We start from the raw sequence: 20,076 nt of genomic DNA, 5'->3' as shown, positions 1-20,076 counted from the left end.
AGGTATACACGTGCCATGGTGGTTTGCTACAGCATCAACCCATCATCAACATTAGGTATTTCCCCTAATTCTATCCCTCCCCACAAGTCCCCCACCCTCCAACAGGCCCCTGTGTGATGTTCCTCTCCCTGTGTCCATGTGTTCTCATTGTTCAGCTCCCACTTAAAAGTGAGAACATGCGGTGTTTGGTTTTCTGTTTCTGTGTTAGTTTGCGAGAATGATGATTTCCAGCTTCATCCATATCCCTCCAAAGGACATGAACTCATCCTTTTTAATAGCTGCATAGTATTCCATTGTATATATGTGCCACATTTTCTTTATCCAGTCTATCATTAATGGGCATTTTGGTTGGTTCCAAGTCTTTGCTATTGTGAATAGTGATGCAATAAACATATGTGTGCATGTGTCTTTATTGTAGAATGATTTATAATCCTTTGGTTATATACCCAGTAATGGGATTGCTGGGTCAAATGGTATTTCTGGTTCTAAATTCTTGAGAAATTGTCACACTGTCTTCTACAATGGTTGAACTAATTTACACTCCCACCAACAGTGTAAAAACATTTCTATTTCTCCACATCCTCTCCAGCATCTGTTGTTTCCTGAATTTTTAATGATCGTCATTCTAACTGGCATGAGATGGTATGTCAATGCGGTTTTGATTTGCATTTCTCTAATGATCAGTGATGTTGAGCTTGTTTTCATATGTTTGTTGACTGCATAAATGTCTTCTTTTGAGAAGTTTCTGTTCATATCCTCTGCCCACTTTTTGATGGTGTTGTTTTTTTCTTGTAAATTTGCTTAAAATCTTTATAGATTCTGGATATTAGCCCTTTGTCAGATGGATAGATTGCAAAAATTTTCTCCTATTCTGTAGGTTGCCTGTTCACTCTGATGATAATTTCTTTTGCTGTGCAGGAACTCTTTAGTTTAATTACATCCCATTTGTGAACTTTGGGTTTTGTTGCCATTGCTTTTGGTGTTTTAGTCATGAAGTCTTTGCGCATGTCCAGAATGGTATTGCTTAGGTTTTATTTAGGGTTTTACGGTTTTAGGTCTTACATTTAAGTCTTTAATCCATCTTGAGTTAATTTTTGTATAAGGTGTAAGGAAGGGGTCCAGTTTCAGTTTTCTGCATATGGCTAGCCAGTTTTCCCAATACCATTTATTAAATAGGGAATCCTTTCCCCATTGCTTGTTTTTGTCAGGTTTGTCAAAGATCAGATGGTTGTAGATATGTGGTGTTATTTCTGAGGCCTCTGTTCTGTTCCATTGGTCTATATATCTGTTTTGGTACCAGTGTTATGCTGTTTTGGTTACTATAGCCTTGTAGTATAGTTTGAAGTCAGGTAGCATGATGCCTCCAGCTTTGTTCTTTTTGCTTAGGATTGTCTTGACCATGCAGGCTCTTTTTTTGGTTCCATATGAAGTTTAAAGTAGTTTTTTCTAATTCTTTGAAGAAAGTCAATGCCCTAAGTAACTTATAGATTCAATACTATCCCTATCAAGCTACCATTGTTATCACTAACTCTTGCTGAAATCCTATAAGAGTTGCCCCATCTACAGATGGAAAACTGTGGCTTACTTTAGAAAGATTATCTTGCTGAAGACCGTAGATCTAGTAAAAGTTTGGAGATTTAAAGCCAAGTGTGCTTGATTTAGGTTCTTCTCATGACACCACGTGATCTTTGGAGGATGAAGTCATAGAGAGCCACTTGCTATGACACAGAGGAATCAACTAGAAGTTTACATATTCTCTTATTGGGTGCTTAGCATATGCCAGCCTCTGTGCCAAGCACCTAAGCTACAGCAATTGTGGAGAGACAGATCCTTCCCTCTAAAACCTACTGTCTAGTCCTTCTGACACTGAAATCAAAGCTGCTTTTAGCCCACTGTCTATGAGAACATTTCTGACATAGCTATCTATTTTGACTAAAAGTGGTACATAATAAAGCCATATTTCTGAAAATGTTAATTAGGAAATCAGTTTTCTGTTTTCATTAAGGACAAGTGTCTTTGGTGAGGAGAGGAAAGAATAAAAGTTAATATTTGGTGAAACACTGGGCCACACTAACCGTCACATTAACCACAGGAAGAAAGTCAGCTTTGGGGTTTTAACTGTTTAGAGGCCTCTTATTAAAAAAAAAAAAGTCATTTGAAGTTGCTATGGCTACATTTTATTCATAAAGGTAAAACAATTGAAAAAGTGGCCTAGAGAAATAATAATAAAATCATGAGCCAACATTTGCCAGGTGCTCACTGTATGCTCGGCACCATACCACATGCCTACATGTGTCATTTAATGTAATCCTCATGACAACCCCAGCAGATAGCCTTATAATTCTCATTTTACAGAGCAGACTGAGGCACAGACAAGTACAGTTAATATGCCCAATGTCAAACAAAATAATGGGAATTTGAACCTAGGTAGTTTATGATCCAGGTTGATTAAATTCATTTAACAATTGCTCATTTGTCCATTTATTTTGCTCATATAAACACAGTATAGCACTCATTTCACTTAATTCAACAGAGAGTTTTGCTTCAAGCCTTTTAAAGTGTCATAATTACTCATTGTTATCACAAAACATTTATTTAGCACCAACCACATGCCAGGCCTCATACTAGGTGACCAATATACACAGTGTTTGGCAAAAGCTAAGGTAATGTTTATCTTTTAGGTTTGTGTTTTATGTAAGTCCCTACAATGTTATATCTTCTCATAATCTTTCTGTAGAAAATTGCAAGCTGGCTGCAGAATAGCAATGAGTTATTCTTTTCTATTCTTTCGTGTAAGACATAATTCAGGTTATGAAAAGGTCTGATTTCATAAACCTATGATTAGGCGAGGTAACATACAAACATGGAGATTCATTCAGGGTCTAGTTTTTACGGTTTTCTAAAGTCCATATGAGAACTCCAGTGTGTCTTCCTTTAAAAAATATATACCTTGTTTTTGCAAGATGATCTAGGGGGTAAGGTAAGATTGAGGTCACAGGAAACAAGGGTCCATGAAAATTCAGTGCAAGGCATTGGTTATTGTGGTTGTTGGCAGTCAGAGAGCGATTAAGTGAGGACCGTTGCAGCATCCTTCCTCCGGCAGCAGCAGGAGCTGGGTGACGCTGAGCTGCCTGTTTCCAGGCCACTCATTGTGGCTTTGATGTGCTGTCTGCACATCATTCCCCAGTTCTGATCTCCAGCATTTCATTGTCAGCCACGGCCAGGGTACCCCGCTGCCTCTCACTTCCATCACATGGCCAGCCCCAGGGAGACTGTTTTTTAAAAAATAAGCCTGTCTTGCTTCTCTGCAGATGGAAAGTTTTACATGAGAAATAATCCAGCTGAGTGTTTGCTCCACAGTTTGAATAAGAATGAACTGGCCGGTGGCTTAGTAGGGATTCGGGTCAGGAATGTGTTCTGCTGTCAGAAGGGAAAGTTAATGATGGAAATTTGTAAACTGCTGGTGTTGAGTTGACATAATATGTATGGTCTAGTAGGATTAGGAATTGGTTCTAGAGTTACACACGGGTTCAAGTCCTGATGTTGCTCTTCACTAGCCACTCCTTGTGGGCCTCAGTTTTCCTTCCATGAAACTGAGGAAAAAGTTGATGCAAGAAGTGAAGAGAGAATGCAGGTACAGTGTTTAACATATTGAATGCAGGTACAGTGTTTAACATATTGAAGGCAGGTACAGTGTTTAACGTATGGAAGGCAGGTACAGTGTTTAACGTATGGAAGGCAGGTACAGTGTTTAATATATGGAAGGCAGGTACAGTGTTCAACGTATGGAAGGCAGGTACAGTGTTTAACGTATTGAATGCAGGTACAGTGTTTAATGTATTGAATGCAGGTACAGTGTTTAACATATTGCCTGACACATGACAAGTGCTCAGTTAATGCTATTTTTTTTTTTTTTTTTTGGTCATTTTGGTCTTTATTTTATGGTAAAGGGAAAGCGATCCAATGTTTTTAAATCTTCTGCAAAATCATGGTTACCAATGGCCTAGAAAATAATGAATAGTGTTAACTCCTTCATATCAATACCCTTTCCACTAATATTGTTTCTAGAAGAGCCAGCATGATTACGCTTTGATTTGCTAGCATGATTAAGCATATAACAGTGTTAACAGTCAACTAACTGATGACTTTATCAGGGAAGCCTCCATTCTTATTTTAAATTTCCTACCTTCTTTTCTTCCTTTTTTGAGACAGTATCTCACTCTATCACCCAGAATGGAGTGTAGTGGCGATTGTAGCTTACTGCAGCTTCAACCTCCTGGGCTCAAGCATCCTCCCATCTCAGCCTGGTACTTAGGCATGCACCACCATGCCTGGCTAATTTTTAAAAAATGTCTTGTAGAGACAGGGTCTCACTATGTTTCCCAGGCTGGTCTCAAACTCCAGGGCTCAAGCAATCCTCTTGCCTCAGCCTCCCAAAGTGCTAGGATGATAGGCATGAGCCACTGCACCTGGACTCTCTTTGTAATTTTATCAGATTTACTTTAAATGCTTTGTGGTTTTAGTGTCAGAAACATATACATTCATACTTATTTTACTCTTTTGGTGTAATTTTCTTATATACAACCCCTCTTTAGCCCTGATAGTACTTTCTGATTAAGTTTTCTTTTGTCTGGAATTAATATTGAAGCATCAGTTTTCTTTTCTGTGCAATGGAATAAACTAGTGATACACATAACATGGATGAATCGCAAAAAACATTAAGCAGAGTGAAAGAAGCCAGACACAAAGATTACATGCAGTCTAAAAGCATTTTTTAAAAAGACTCTTGAAAAAATAAATCTAATTTACAGTGACAGAAAGCAGGTCAGTGGTTACTTGGGGCCAAGCATGGGGTGGGGAAATTGACTGGGAAAGGGATGACGGAAACCTTTCGTGGTGACACAAATGTTCTGTATCTTGATTGTGCTGGTAGTTACAAGAGTATGATCAAACAGTGCTCTTAAAACGGCTGTACTTTATTGTATATAAAGCATGTTTCAGTAAAGTTAAATAACAAAATTCTGATCTGATGGATTTCTGTCTTTTTTACAACATGGGTTTATTTAGCCTTAATTATTAACAGCAATTGCATACTTCAAAGATTTCTAGATTGATAGTTATTTTTCCTCAACATTTAAAATACATTATTCTATTATCTACCTATTGTTGCTGAGAAAACAGTCAGTTCCATTGTTAGTATGTCTTATTTTCTTCTCCCTGGAGCTTTGTTTACTTCTTGTTTTGGATGTTGTGCATTTTCAGTAAGATGTGTCTAGTTGTATATTTGGATTTATTCTGCTTAAATTTTGCTGTGACTTATTACTAAATATACCAACGTTTTTCTTTAATTGTGGAAAGCTTTCGGCCACTATCTCTTTGGATATTGGTTCTCCATCCTCTCCATTCCTTCCTTTTGGAATTCCTATTAGATGTATGGATTAAACTCATATTTTAACTTTCTAGTATCTTAATATCCCTTAGATATTTTATGTTTTTAATATCTTTTTTATTTGTGCTGCACTTGTGCTAAAATAATTTCCTTAGGTCTATCTTACATTTCATTAATTCTTTGTCACCTGTGTTGGGATTTCTATTTCAATGAGTATACGTTTTGTCACTATAATTTCAATTTCATACTTTTCAAATATGCCTATGTGTTTTTTAATATTTTCTACCTTTAGCTCTTTGGACATGTTAATCATGTTTATTTCTAAATCTCTTTCATCTTCTTCCATTATTCCAAGTCACGGTGTGCCAGTTCTGCTCTCTGCTGTATTTGTGTCCTGTTTCCCTATGTGGTTTGTAATTTTTGATCACAAGCACATTTTCAACAAGGTTTGTGTACCATGGGACTCTCATGAGGCCTGAACTACAGAAGTGGTTTGGGGTTTGCCTCTGTCAGGTCCCTGGAGGTTTCATTGGCCCTAGATTAATTTCTGTTAACGTCTGTGGTAAATTGTGTTTCTGGAGAAGACCACAACAATAGACCCCCTCCCAATAGCTCTTTTGTCATGTGATCTTGCCACTCCTCCATCAAGAGGTGGAGTTTATGATCCCTTCCCCTGATTCTGAGCTGCCTGTGACTGACTTTGATTGATAGAATGTGACAGAAATGACACTGCATCACTTCCAAGACTGGCCTTATGAGACTCCTAACTGTTGCTTTCACTACTTGGAGAGCTCCCTCTTGGAGGCCAGTCATCATATTAAAAGCATAACTAACTGGAGACCACTATGTGGTGGAGAAGCCCGTGCTGTCTACACATAGAGGGAAATGGCATATCAATGAATTAAACATGAATGTGAAAATTTCTTGGCCCTTTCCATCTTACTCAGCCCATTGGAGCCACCAGCTGAAACCTGGGGAGTGAATGAGCCCAATCCCGAGTGGAGCAGAAGACCCATCCAGTGAAGCCCGGCCTGAATTCCTGACTAACAGGTGATGAGGAAGTAGTTTGAATTCACCACCTAGCCTTGGGATTCTGATTCTTGTAGTCGATCCTTTTCCACTCATAGCGTAGGCAGTTGGGAACATGTCTTCTCATTTCATTAGTATAGTGGGTGAAACTTTTCAAGTGTTTCACTGGGGCCCTTTCTAGTCAGATTAGTTTACTGCAATGACTAGAAATGCATCTTCATTCATTATGGCCTAGGTTAATTCTTGACCCTTCTGGCACAACTGTCTCTCATCATCATAAAGAAGCATAACATATACAACTATTCCCTCTCTCATGCCACCCCTCCTCTCAAAAACATGTAGTGGTTTCCAATTTTCTATGAAATAAAGCTCTTGTTTTTCAGTTCTAGATATTTTTATCTAACGAAAGGCCCACATTTCTTATTTATTTATTTATGTATTTATTTATTTATGTATTTATTTATTTATAAGAGATGGGTTGTCAACATGTTGCCCATCTGGTCTTGAACTCTTGGCCTCCAGTGATCCTCCCACCTTGGCATCCTAAAGTGCTGGGATTACAGGTGTGTGCCATCGGATCCAGCAAAATCTCCACTTTTCTTATCTCACTGGTCTACATATCTGTTTCTCAGTCAACCTAAACTTTCTCTTCTTCCTCTACATACCCCCACTCCATATCCTCTCTCCATAATTTTACTCATATCATTCTTTTTGCATGAGATATCCAATGCTCTGGTGTTCACATTTAGATATAACCTATCTTTCAAACCCCACTAAATCACCTCCTCATCTATAAAGCCTTTTTTTGATAACCCAAGTTGTAATGTCTCCCTCCCTTGAAGCCAAATATTTTTTACCTGTCAATGTCTTATGATTTCTACCTTCTCAGATTTTTAAAGCATTGTGGTTTAGAATAGAAGTTGACAAATTACAGTCCAAATTACCAAATCCAGCCCACTATCTGTTTGGGGGAAATAAAGTTTTATTGGAACACAGTCACACTCATTCATTAAGATATTGTCTGTGGTTACTTTTGCACTACAATGGCAGAGTTGATTCTTTGTAAGGGAGACCAGCAAAACTTACAATATTTACTGTCTGGCCTTTTACAGAAAAAGGTTGCTGATCCCTGATTTAGAGCATGAAAATTGGATTTTGCATTACACTTTTACTGTAAGTTCTGGGATACGTGTACAGAATGTTCAGGTTTGTTACATAGGTATGCAAGTGCCATAGTGGTTTGCTGCACCTGTCAACCTGTCATCTAGGTTTTAAGTTCTGCATGCCGGTATTTGTCCTGATGCTCTCCCTCCCCTTGCTTCCCATCCCGTGACAGGCCCCGGTGTGTGATGTTCCCCTCCCTGTGTCCGTGTGTTCTCGTTGTTCAACTCCCACTTATGATTGAGAACATGCAGTGTTTGGTTTTCTGTTCCTGTGTTAGTTTGCTGAGAATGATGGCTTCCAGCTCATCTGTGTCCCTGCAAAGGACATGCACTCATTCTTTTTTATGGCTGCATAGTATTCCATGGTGAATATGTGCCACATTTTGTTTATCCAGTCTAACATTGATGGGCATTTGGGATGGTTCCAAGTCTTTGCTATTGTAAATTGTGCTGCAATAAACATATGTGTTCATGTGTCTTTATAGTAGAATGATTTATAATCCTTTGGGTATATATCCAGTAATGTTACCCCTTAATATTTACCAGCTGTATGATTCACAGCTTGCTGTGAAGGCCAAGTGACAGAATATGAATGTACTCTTTTGGAATCTATGAAGTATAAATGTAGAGTGTTACTGTTTCTATTACTTTTGCCTTAACTCAAAGTATGTTACGGTTTGCCTCTGAGTAAACAGTTCTTATAAGGAAATGGAAATAAAGTAGAAACAGGGTGGTGTCAATGAGATACCAACTTATTCCTGCAAGAATAACCATTATCAAAAAATAAAAACAGATGTTGACAGGGACGTGATGAAAAGGAAATGCTTTTACACTGCTGTGGGAATGTAAACTAGTACAACCACAGTGGGAAACAGTGTGGAGATTCCTTAAAGAACTACAAGTAGAACCACCATTTGATCCAGCAATCCCACTGCTAGGTAATTACCCAGAGGAAAATAAGTCATTATACAAAAAAGATACTTGCACACGCATGTTTATAGAAGCACAATTTGCAATTGCAAAAATATGGAACCAGCCCAAATGCCCATCAGTCAATGAGAGGATAAAGAAATTGTGATATATATATATATATATACACACACACACACACACACACACACACCCCATAGAATACTACTCAGCCATAAAAAAATAATAAAATAAGGGCATTTGCAGCAACTTGGACTAGAATTGGAGACCATTATTCTAAGTGAAGTAACTCAAGAATGGAAAACCAAATATCATATGTTCTCACTCACAAGTTGGAGCTAAGCCATGAGGATGTAAAGGCATGCAAATGATACAATGGACTTTGGGGACTTGGGGAAAAGGGTGGGAGGGAGTAAGGATAAAAGACTACACATTGGGTACAGTGTACACTGCTTGGGTGATGGGTGCACCAAAATCTCAGAAATCACCACTAAGGAACTTATTCACGTAACCAAACACCACCTGTTCACTGCAAAACCTATAGAAATGAAAAAGAAACAGGGTGGTGCTATGCTGGGTATTATTGCATTCTTTCTATAGCAGTGTATAGATATGTGTGCACAAGCAACGTGATCTAGATAGGAGCTTCAGTAAGCGGAGACCTATATTAAACTTAGAAAAACAGAGAAAAATTTTCCTTTGTAAGCTCTGATGCGGAACAATGTGACTGTAGAATAGACACAGGTTAATGCGTACCAGCACATCTTTGGTACACATCTTTGCTGTGTAAAATGTCCACCTGAAGATGAGATTTCAAAAGTGAAAAAGTTGACATTGTCCTTTCTGTCTTGAAATAATCTCACAGCTTTTGTGTTTCTGTAGAGGCAGATTTTGAACATGGAATGTCAAAGATGATTTCTCAGTGTGGATAAAATAAATGAGATGCCATTGTTAAAAACAAAAAATGAGGCCAACTCCACACTGACAGCTCAGAGATGGTTAAGAAAGCCCTGTTTCTAACCAAATCACACAGCCAGTGGTAGTTTAAAAGAAGTAATGTATGTCCCATCAGGAAATTTTGCTTCTACATCTCTTCTGGGACGTTATTAAATTTTCTTCTAGGAAGGAGACCAGTAAGCTACAAATTGTTTTCTCTACTGTTTGTGCAGTGAAAACAGTGGGTGGGAGGGGAGCGTTTAAGGAGTCTGGCATTCTGTGGGGCATCAGGGCCTCTTTAATTAGAGGGAAGCTGTCAGGGAAGATGGACAGTGTTCCCTTTGTTAGGGCAACACAGTGTCATTCAAAATCATATTTGTTTTTAAACTCAGTGTATTTTCACACAACCACAATGAGATACACAGTTTAGATGATGCATGAGAATCCTGATAGGAGATGTTTGCTTTCAAAAATAAAACAAATAGTGACACAGGCTTTTGAAAACCAAGAGTTGCAATGAGGGTGCTCTAAAAAGTTCACTGTAACTTTGAAATTTGCTGGTAAATGGGTTATATCAGCTTGAGGGGAACTATAATACACATGGGTACTTTGAATATGAAAATGGAATAAAAACTGTTCTGACAGTAGAAGTAAATTTTACAACACTGAATCCTTTTTTGCTTTTTTTCTTTCTTAGGCATCTTCAATTCTAAGTAAATTCATACAACAATAAAATGATATAAACTGTTAAAACTTTTCAATTTCTAGGACTTGCATTAACTTGGGCAAGATTAAGAGGAGATATTAGTGTCTGCATAACTTAATGATGATATTCACATCATCCAATAAATTTCATTTTCTAGAACAAATTGCCTATTATGGCTAATCAATAGTGTACTGATACCTTAATGAAGCATTTCCTTTAAGAGAAGTGACCTAGGGTGGAACCTGTTGTTGACATTTGACCCAGGTCACTGTGTATATAAAATGCCCTGTGTTGTGCTTATTTTTTTATACTGTTTTATTGTATGCACTGCTGGATTACCCAGTAGGCAAGCCACACATTCCAAAAGTATCAATAAAATAGGGGCATGAAAAAAGAAACAACTAGAGATGGTCAAGAAATTGATGTATAAGCATCAAAGTAATTTTCATGAAAGACAAAAACCAGACTCTATTGGACTTTGTTACAGCTGCTACAGTCAGGCACCACAAAATGATGTTTTGATCAGTGATGGGCCACATATACAACAGTGGCTCCGTAAGATTATAATGGAGCTGTACTGCATAGGTGTATCATTTTTCCTTTATACCATATTTTTACTGTAACTTTTCTATGTTTAGATACACAAATACTTAAAATTGTGTTACAACTGCTTACAGTATTTGATAGAGTAACATTCCGTAGAGGTTTGTGACTAGGAGCAGTAAGCTGTACTATAAGCCTAGATGTGTAGTGAGCTATACCATCTATGTTTGTGCAAGTATACTTTATGATGTTTACACAATCATGAAATTGCCTAATGATGAATTTCTCAGAACATATCCCTGTTGGTAATGACGATATGAATTTTAGCAAGGTTTCTATGTTAAATTATACATTGGGGGAGGGAACACCACAAAATTTTCAATGCTTAGGCCTTTAAAAGTCATAATCAGGCCTGATTACATGTCACATCATAATTTTGTTGGATCATAGTAGGCTTTTTAGAGAAAATCAAAGAAAGAAAAGACATAGCCCCATAGGCTCCACAAGGAGCCTACACGAGCATGAGAAATATACCCAGGAAACAATTAGAGACCTAATCAGTGTATAATGTAGTTATAATTGTGTTTGTTTGATGTTTTATTTCATTTGACTATGTTGTTAACTCTCATGTTGAGAGAGGACTTTATTAAATTGTTAAATACCCATTTGTTTGAAATATGGGTAATTTGCAGTTACTGATTACATGTCATGAGACATGACCCACCACACTGCAGGTATCTCTCCATAGTTGAAGTTTGCCTGGCTATAGCCCAATAGACTAATGACTGTGGAAGTGAGCTACATGGAACTCAACTAACTGGAGCCTTCAAATAATTGGATTTTTACCTCTGGTACTATTTTTTCTGTTTACAAAAGAAGTAATGCCATGACAATAACCCAGAGAAATGTTTTTAAAGTGGGTTCCTAATTGTGGTTCTGAAGCAGTATATATTAAGCCCGATTTCCTGGCCCACTTCCAGCTACAGTTCTGCTCAGTGAAAACTATTATTGCTAAGGATGATGCTGGAAAACCCCAACTTTTAAAGAAGTATTACTTTTGTTTGCAATATTGAAATAAAGTAGGCAAACAGATTCAGAAACATTTTTTAACCATAAGAATTGAGGCAGAAATGTTCTGTGTAACTCTAGTTCATTTTACTGAAGCCACAGTTTTATTTATTCGGCTCTACGTCTATCATTGAGGTAATTAAGTTTCATTGTGTCTGGTCTGACATCTTTCTTAGAATATCCAAGGATGGCAGCATTTCGAAATAGGCCTACTAAAGACATTCACCCACAAAGCCATATATGTGTCCAAAAAGTGTTTTCTGAGGGGGAAATCTCTATTCCCTCTTTGGAAAATTTCATTGAGTTGAAATAACCCTGAGGCCAAATTGCTGGTCTAAGGAATAAAATGTGTGGAGAGAAACCAACATCTGGTGAGGACCTACTATTTGCCTATTGTTTTATCTATATTACTTCATTTAATTCAGTAAACCAAAAAGTATCTGAGACATGTGTCAATCAATTTAGAAGTTTATTTTGCCAAGGCTAAGGACATGCCCATGACACAGTCTCAGGAGGTCCTGATGACATGTGCCCAGGGTGGTTGGGCTACAGCTTGATTTTACACATTTTAGGGAGACATAAGAAATCAATCAGTACATGGAAGATATAAATTGATTAAGTCTGGAAAGGTGGGACAACTCAAAAGAGGGCTGTGGGCTCCAGGTCACAGATCGATTCAAAGATTTTCCAAATGCCAACCGGTTAAAAGAGTTAATCTAAAGATCTGGAATCCATAGAAAGGAGTGTCTGGGTTAAGATAAAGGGTTGTGGAGACCCAGGTTCTTATTATATAGATAAAGCTTCTTGGTAGCAGGCTTCAGAGAAAATAGATTGTGTAAATGTTTCTTATCAGACTTAAAAAGGTGCCAGACTCTTAATTAATTCTCTCCTGGATAAAGGAAAAGACCTGGAAAGGGAAAGGAGTTCTCTACAGAATGTAGACTTTCCCCATAAGAGACAGCTCTGCAGGGCATTTCAAAATATGTCAAAGAGGTGGGGCACGTTGGCTCATGCCTGTAGTCCCAGCACTTTGGGAGGCTGAGGTGGGCAGATCATCGGAGGTCAGGAGTTCTAGACCGAGCAACATGGTGGAACCCTGTCTCTACTAAAGACACAAAATTTAGCTGGGTGTGGAGGTGCATGCCTGCAGTTCCAGCTACTCAGGAGGCTGAGGCAGAAGAATCACTTGAACCTGGGAGGTAGGGGTTGCGGTGAGCCTAGATTGAGCCATTGCACTCCAGCCTGGGTGACAGAGCAAGACTCTGTCTCAAGAACAAACAAACAAACAAAATATGTCAAAGAAATGTATTTTAGGGTAAAATACTTGGACTTCTTTCAAGGTCTTCTATCTGTCATGTGATGCTATATTAGAGTCAGGCTGGAATTTACTGTTATTGCTACAAAACGTCTTAAGATCTCTGTTTTGGTGTTAATGCTGGTCAGCTATGCCTGGATCCCAAAGGGAGAAGGATATAATGAGGCATGCCCAGCTCCCTCTTCCCATCATGGCTTGCACTAGTTTTTCAGGTTAATTAAGAAAGCCTTTGGCTAAGAGGAGGGGTGTATTCAATTGGTTGGGGGTGGGAGGGTTAGAATTTCATTTTAGGCTTACACTTCTCACAAAAAAACACTTCTAGGGATATTTGCATTCTTATAATCTTCATTTTTCAGATAAGAAAGCTTCAGCTGTATTTTTGCCAAAAATATTTAACCTGCATCGTATGATGAAGAAATAATCAGGCAAATCAAATTTGAGGAACATTCTGCAAAACAACTTTTCAAAACGACTGTTAAAAACCACTCTTCAACACTGTCAGTGTCTTGAAAGACAAAATAGGAGAACTATTCTAGATTAAAGGAGATGAAAGACAAATGGTAAATCAAAAGCAATACGTGATCCCTGTTGCCTTCCTGACTGAAATCAACAATAGGGAACATTGTTGCTACAAAAGGGAACATTAAAATATGGTCTTAAATGTGATAATGATGGTGTAGTTATGTAAATGAATATTCTTGATATTATAAGAGACATGCTAAAGTCTTTAAAAGTGAAGTGTCTTAATGTCTGCAACTTACTATCAAATGTTGCAGGGGTGTGTGTGTGTATGCATACACATGGGGAGAAAAAGTAAGGGAGATAAAGGGGAAAAGTAAATGTGGCAAAATATTAACAAATGTTGAATTAGCCAGGAACAGTGATTTGAGCCTGTAGTCCCACCTACTCAGGAGGCTGAGGTGGGAGAATTTCTTGAGCCCAGGAGTTCGAGGCTACAGTGAACTATAATTGTGTCACTGAACTTCAGCCTGGGCAACGTGGACAGACTATCTCTTTAAAAAAAAAAAAAAGGTAAAACAAATTGATGAATCTCTGTAATGTGCATATAGGTTGTTCTTTGTATTATTCAATTTTTCTTCAGGCTTGAAATTTCTCCAAAAAAAAAAGTTGGGGAAATCCGAAAGGATGCTGAGTTGCATAGAGGTAAAATAATGATAGCAAAGTTGAGGTTTAAACCATGGTGTTTCTGCTTTAGCTCTGGTCCCAACTCCCTGCACACAAGTTACCTCTCATCTGACTGGGAAAATGAGAGGTCACTCTTGAAAAATTGGCTCACAATACAAAGAAGTATATCCCAACTCACAAATGAGTCAGAGTTACAGTAAAGACTGTAGGAGTTTGGAAGAGGAGTTGATGCTGCCGTGCCCTAAGGCCAGGATCTGTATCTCTTTCTTCAGGGCTCCATGTCCAGGTTCTTGCATACAGTAGTCACTCAAATAAATTTATTGAATAAGTACTTCCTGTTAGTATTGGCCATCCTATGGATTGTGACTTTTGAATTAGACACTTAAAGATGAGTTAGATTTTGATTACTGAAAAGAAGGGAAGACTATCCAGGTAAATAAATGGCATGTGAAAAACAATGCAGGGTAAGGAAGAAAAGTGGGGAGTGAGGGGTGGGGAAAAGCTGGATAAACTGATAAAATTATTTAATAGCTTATCCTTAGGTCTCATCACTTGCATAGACTTGATGAGATATTATTTTGTGTTCGTGTTTTTCTTCTTCTTCAGCATATTGTTCTTACTGCTTCCCCTGCCCCACACCCATTTTGGATTAGGAGAAGGAATATTGCTTATTGCAAGGGTCAGCCTGGGTTTTAGCCTTAAACATGCCAAAGAAAAATATCTGGGCACATTCACTCTGAGGGGCAGAGCTAGAAGAAAGCTTTTCAAGACGCCAAGAGTGTTTCATTTGACAGCACGTATTCGCTTTTATTCAAGATGAACCCCTATCTAAATCTCATTATTTTGCTATTTCTCATCCATGAAGAAGCCACTTGCGGTGCCCAAAGAACCCTATCATGCCAACTGTTAGCATGGCTAGTGCGTGAGGTCTCTAGCACTATGTACCCTGCAGAAATGTCATCTCAGATGCATCATTTTGCTAAGTAAGTGCCCCTGCTCAGTGCCAACACTGGTTTGTCTTCTGAATGGGCATGCTTCCTAGAAATTACCCTTTAGCTGACCCCACAGCACAACACACATTACATGTTTAGTGATGTCACTCCCGTTCCCTGGTTGCAGACAAGAGACGCCAGAGAAGAGCAGGAAGTTTAGCAATGAGGGAAATAGAAAGTGTTTATTTTATATCTCTCATCAGAGGCTCAATGCCAGACACACACATTTCAGGGCTCAGCACACTGAACATGCAGACATACATGGAATCCGCAGTGAGAGTATGGAGAATACAAGTGGAATGCGGGACCATAAAGAGACGGGAAGATCAGAGTTATGTGTAATAAAAGAGCTTTAATACGTTGTAAGAAAAATTTCGGGTTTCAGGTAAAGGAGGATTTTGAAAAGATTAGAACTTTTGGAGCTGGCGAATTCTATAGAATGTTGTGAAATTCCCTCTTTAAATACTATGGATTCCTTTCTGAGATTCACTGAATTTGTACTATCTTGTCTGAAACAGAGGGTTAATTCAGAAGTCTACTTAAGACACTATTAACTTTTTTTTTTTTTTTTTGAGATGGAGTCTCGCTCTGTCCCCCAGGCTGTAGTGCAGTGGCGTGATCTCGGCTCACTGCAAGCTCCGCCTTCCGGGTTCACACCATTCTCCTGCCTCAGCCTCCTGAGTAGCTGGGACTACAGGCACTCACCACTACACCCAGCTAATTTTTGTTTTTGTAGTAGAGATGGGGTTTCACCATGCTGGCCAGGACGGTCTCAATCTCCTGACCTTGCGATCTGCCCGCCTCCACCTCCCAAAGTGCTGGGATTACAGGCGTGAGCCACCGCGCCCGGCCAACACTATTAACTTTTATGCAGTAGTCAGATATGCATGACTGCTTCATATCATTAAAGAACAGAGCAGTTTTGCCAAAAAAAAAAAGGTACTGCTATATTAACTTTCTTTGGTTTTCCCTAGGCTTAACAAGTGGACTTTTGGGTTTGCTGAAGAAGAAAAAGAAGGAGAAGGAGAAGAAGAAGAGAAATGTAATTAACAAGAAAAAAAACTTATTTGAGGGCTATGAACACCTTGAATATTTAACAGAATATCAGCTACTCATCTGTAACTCATCTGTAACCATTCTCTACATGGCTAAACTTTTAGTAATAATGTAGGTATTTTCTGGCCAAGAGAAAGATAGGATATGTGTGTGTGTGTGTGTGTGTGTGTGTGTGTGTATAACAGAAGAAAATGAAAAGAAAATAAAATAAAGGATATTTTGGAGTCAGTGAGTAAATATTTACTTTTAGAGCATAGCAGGTTTTAATGGAATATGATGTCTAGGACTGGAGGAGAAATAACAAATTTACTTACTTATAATTACTTATTATTTTTACAAACTCTACTTACTAAAAATTATTTGAGACAGCTCACATTTATCCAACAAACAGTGCTGAACGCCTCATATATCCTTTGCCTAAATTCGTTGCGACTAGGTACACAGCACTACAGGAGTCAGAATTCATAGTGGCATGTACAAGGAATGTGATCATAGTAGGAGGCAATTCTCTATGGACTTCCTAAGTTTCTGTATGTCTTGTGATAAGAGCTAGAGAATGCCTTTGTTATAGATTATCTTTTCAAGGATATTTGCATTATTGACTAGCCTTGGGGGAGAAAAAGGGAGAGACAGAAAGACAGAAAGAATATTTCCCTCAAGAGCAGTGCACCAGCATGCTTACTGCCTATTATAAAGTATTTGAGTTCCCTAAGCTCAGGATTTTTTTCTTTTAAACAAAACCCACAGTGGCTTGGTTTTCTTCAAGTTACCATGTGGGAACTGGGGCTTGGGGAATGGGTGCAATTGCTGTAATAAGTAGTCCCATAACTGTAAGTAATAAATAGTTCTACATCTCTGGCCCAGGGGTCCTGTACCTTTATCCAACAGCCATAAAAATGTGTAAATAATTTCTTAGTTTGCATGTGGGGTACATTTTCAGACCCTTCACAAATTTTGTTATTTGCTTTGAGTATTTGCATTTTATTCAGACAAATACTTGAGCCAAACTGGTACTTTCTCAAAGAAAAATATACCCTATCATATTTAATTTTCTTGTTAAATTTAAACTCAAAAACCTCCCCAGGGGAAAATGAGTAAAAGATGTTATAAAAGAAAGAAGGGTCAAAATGGAGTGATAAGAGTACCAAAAATAGGCTGGGTGCAGTGGCCCATGCCTGTAATCTGAGCACTTTGGGAGACCAAGGTGGAAGAGTTGCTTGAGGCCAGGAGTTCAAGACCAGCATAAGCAACATAGCAAGACCCCCATCTCTATTAAAAAAAAAAAAAAAAAGTAAGCAAACAGACAAACAAAAAATACCAAAAATAATGAAAAACAAAAAACAAGTCAAAGAAAAGTAGTGCATAGGCATTAAACTTTTAAAAATATGTTTAGACAAATGTTGTTTAAAAATATTTTAGATTCATCCCATGGTTATGCTAACAGACATACTTTTCCTGAAAATATGGACAAGGGCTAGTTTATAGGAAGAGAGGTGGTTGGCTATTCTTTGCCAATTTTTAAATGGCAAAGTTTTATTACCATTAAAGGATGGAAACAGACCTCTGTGAATAACTCATTTAAAATGTAAGCTGATGAAAGAATGAGATAGACATTTTTCTAGTGTTCAAATTATGCAGTGCTTGTCCTAAATACTGCTGAATTCACCACTTGGAAGGGAAAACTAATCTTATTTGGAACATGCCATTATTTAGTATGTAATTTCTTACTATTTCTTAATTATAAAGGTGTCAGTAAAAACCACAAACTCAGTTATTTAAATCTTTGATGCTTTTGAAAATCTTCATCTATTAGGCAGAACAGATTTATTTATGATTCTATTAATTACATTTTAATAAAAATGAAGATGAAATAAAGTGGAACAAACTGAAAAAGAAATCATAGGGTTAGTGAATCATTTTTAACTACGCTAAATATCAAATAAACACAATGCACCATGGCTGATTAAAAAGTACTACATACAGTGATTTTTTAAAAATCATGATATAAATAAGGTAGCTTCCACTTAGAACAAAAGTGTCACTGATTTCTCAATCAACTGAGAACACCCACAGGGATAATCACAGGCCACTCTTGTCGTTAAACATGAACTCAAAATCCGTCCAAATCAAGTAATCAGTCTGATGATTAAAAAGTAGAAAACGCCTTATAGAGAAATATAAGATGATCTGAGAATATCATATGTGATGAAGGAAGTAATAACACATCCAAAGTTTCTTACCTAAAACCTTTGAGCAGCATCCAGAATGGTAGGACAATCTGATTTTCAATTTCATACATTTATGGTTGCTAGCATCTTTCATCTGGAGTTCTTAGTTCTCTCTTCAGAGTTGAATGAATCGAATCAGATTAATCAGCATTTACTGAGTATGAAAGGTACTGTATTTCCTTGCTGGGGGCATAAAAAGGTGAAGGCTGCAAAGGAAAGAACAAATCAGTAAGCTTACAATCTATTAGGGAAGTAAGGCTAAAAATAATAACAAAAAAGATGTAGATAATAGGTCAAGTCAACACTAGAAAAAAATTCCACCAGATAGGATGTGACTCATTGCCAAAAGAATTTTGCAAACAGTAATTGTTGGAATTCAAAGAGGAGAAGCTACACTAGACTAGGGTGGTCTGAAAAGACATCAAGAGCCAAATGGGATTTGATCTGGGATTGAAGGAGGGTGAAATCTAGCTGAATAAAGAATGCGAAAGTCAAGACAGAGGTTGGCAGACTGCTGTTCGTGGGCCTCATTGGGTCTGCAGATTGTTTTTCTACATCTGCAGAACCAAAAATGGATTGTACATTTTTAAATAGTTAAAAAAACAAAGAATAATATTTCATAGCACTGAGAAGTATATGAAATAGAAATTTTAGTGTCCATTAAAAGGTTTTATTGGAACACAGTCACTGCCCATTGTTTATATCTATGGCTGCTTTTGTACTACAATGGCAGTGTTGAATAGTGGTGACAGAGACCAAATGGCTTGCAAAGGCTAATATTTACTGTGTGGCTCTTTGCTGACAAAGCTTGCCAACTGTTGGTGTAAGAGAATAACGGGCAATGATTATGGAAAGAATGTTGGCAGGCCTATAAATTTATCAAGAGGCCACTGAAAGTTTTGACTATAGGAGGAAGCCCATTCACAAATTGTTTCTGCTTCCTATACACATCACCTGGGCTTGCAGGGCTTGCAAATGTTTGTTAAACCAACAAATGAACCAGGATTTTCAGATTCCTAAGTCACTTGTTGCTTTATATCTGTTGCTCTTGAAAAGAATGAATGGCTTTCCCACAGGGGACATGCCCTTTACTCTCTCTGTTTGTCTGCTCCACCTTCACACAGGTGTGCTCGGAGCAGCTTGATACATATTTACATTGTTGGGCACAATAACAATACCTTGTGTTTCAGGGGTTCTGTAAAGAATGTACTTAGGTGACTTCTTTTTGGACCTTTTCTCTTTGCATTGGATGATGTTGTTCTTCTATCTTTCAGGCAATAGTTCAGAAATAGATACAAACAGGAGGGTTCGGGGAGATTCCTGGAAGGGGATGGTATTGACACGAAGAATTAGCAAAAATCGTAGCTCTCTCCAGAGGGTTTCTGAGGGCCAGACTATTCGAGAAAAAATGGTTCAGGCAAAATAAACTGCAGCAAAACCCAACTGTCGGGCCCTCTCCCCTGGGTGTTCCCATCAGTCCTGCATGGATGCACTTCAAATACCAACTTTCCACTCTAATCTTTTAAGGCAGCATGTAACTGGGCCTCACTGAGAGGAGATATACAAGAAGAGTGT

At 38.0% G+C, this 20,076-nt stretch overlaps 1 long non-coding RNA gene across 1 annotated transcript; it reads left to right on the top strand.

Moving 5' to 3' along the window:
- Positions 1–2,977: 2,977 nt before the first annotated feature.
- LOC123568278 (uncharacterized) lies at positions 2,978–18,143 on the top strand. Its single transcript, XR_006691465.3, has 3 exons — positions 2,978–6,439; positions 7,531–7,591; positions 16,192–18,143. It is a non-coding gene; the product is annotated as an uncharacterized lncRNA (long non-coding RNA).
- Positions 18,144–20,076: the final 1,933 nt, after the last annotated feature.

This window comes from Macaca fascicularis, chromosome 1 (genome assembly GCF_037993035.2).
Source record: "Macaca fascicularis isolate 582-1 chromosome 1, T2T-MFA8v1.1".
NCBI lineage: Eukaryota > Metazoa > Chordata > Mammalia > Primates > Cercopithecidae > Macaca > Macaca fascicularis.
This window is presented reverse-complemented; position numbering and strand designations above follow the sequence as displayed.